At 42.8% G+C, this 1,757-nt stretch overlaps 1 protein-coding gene across 1 annotated transcript in view; it reads right to left on the bottom strand.

The window, feature by feature from the left end:
* The window catches only part of DIO1 (deiodinase, iodothyronine, type I), an 11,364-nt gene that overhangs the window by 3,460 nt on the left and 6,147 nt on the right, over positions 1 to 1,757 (bottom strand). The gene's annotated exons all lie outside the window — the stretch shown is intronic.

Raw genomic sequence — 1,757 nt, 5'->3', positions numbered from 1 at the left:
ACACTGCTGAGGGGAGCAGCTGGTGGGTCAGGAGAGGTCTGCCACGCCATGTGGTCACCTCCAGGGCAGGCAGGGATCGAACTCATGCGGAAGCAGCTTTAGATTCTCAGTGCTGTGCTTTAACCCGCTGCGCCACCAGGGAGGGCCCTATGTTAATATTTTTAATTGCCCTAAAGTCTTAGGACAGAACTTGCTGGTTAAATAAGCTCAATATTAAGTTGAAAGCAGTTTTCATACCTGGATACATATATATCAAGACAAAATGGGTCTGGGGTGAGGTGCAGAAATGAGTATTTCAACAGGTAACCCAGGATCCTGGTGAGGTATCTAGGGGCCACACAGGGGAAAGCACTGCATGGCCACCTTTACTGAAGATGAATTAAATTAATTGCAGTCTCTCCACTTACATGAACAAGCCAGGCAGGCTAAAGATAAAGGTGGCCTAAATAAGCACTCACTCATCCAACTTTTTTTTTATACATAATAGTTTATTTTTACATCATTTTGTGCTTTTTCCATCTTAGTTGTAATCCCTGTGGGATTTTTACCACCAATTCACCCGTTTGCCATCACCATAGTCACCTGCACTACCCCTCCTCCCCGATTTTTGATCCCATTCCCCACTCCACCCCCGTAAAATGTCTCTGGTATATAGTTGTTCATTATTATTATTTCCCCCCCCCCCCGGTCCTTTATCCTCCTGCTATGAGTGAAACCATTTGGTTATTTTCTTTTTCTTTCTGGCTTATTTCACTAAGGATGATCCCTTCCAGCTCTATCCATGTTGCTGCAAAAGGTGAGTTTATTTTTTTGATTGCTGAGTAATATTCCATTAAGTACATGCACCACACTGTAGGTAATTTTTTTTTAAAATTTATTTATTTATGCATACAAGAACTGCAGTACAGGACAGAGGTGCAGGGGGTGAGCAGATTCATCAGAGACAGAATGGGGAGCAGAACGGGCAGACTGACTGAAATTCACTGCTGAAGGGAGTAGCAGGAGAGACAGGAGAGTTCTGCTGTGCCATGTGGATCACCTCCCTGGCCAGGGATTGAAATTGTGCTGCAGTGGCTGCAGATAGCTTCATAGTGCTGAACTTTTAACACCTTGTGCCACCAGGAAGGGCCCCATAGATGAATTTAGGAGAACTGACACTTTAACTAAATTGAGTTTTCCAATCATGAGCAATGCTACAACTCCATTAATTTGGGTCTTGATTAATTTTCTCTTGCAATGTTATGTGGTATTGGTGATAAGGCCTCAATACCTTTTGTTAAATGTATTTATATTTATTTATTTATGCATCCAAGAACTGGGATATAGGCCAGAGATGTAGGTGTGGATGTGGTGAAAGGATTCAACAGAGACAGAGTAGGGATCAGAACAGGCAGATCCACTGAAACACACTTCTGAGGGTAGCAGCACGTGAGATAGGGGATATCTGCTATGCCATATGGGTCAGCACCCTGGCCAGGGGTCGAACTGGTGCTGCAGTAAATGTGGATTGTTTTAGAGTGCTGAGACATAACCCCTAGTGTCACCAGGGAATCCCCAATTTTTTAATTTTCTGACTGCTCACTGTTAGTCCACAGAGATGCAAATGATTTTTGTGTATGTCCTTATAATGTACAACCTTGCTAAATTTACTTTTAAATTCTAGTAACTTTTTTATTAGAATTGTTTATAAATGGGTCCTCCCTGGTGGTGCAATGGGTTAAAAGCACAGCACTATGAAGCTGTCTGCAGCCAATGCA

Source organism: Condylura cristata, unplaced genomic scaffold, assembly GCF_000260355.1.
Source record: "Condylura cristata isolate star-nosed mole 26May11 unplaced genomic scaffold, ConCri1.0 scaffold00008, whole genome shotgun sequence".
Taxonomy (NCBI): Eukaryota; Metazoa; Chordata; class Mammalia; order Eulipotyphla; family Talpidae; genus Condylura; species Condylura cristata.
This window is presented reverse-complemented; position numbering and strand designations above follow the sequence as displayed.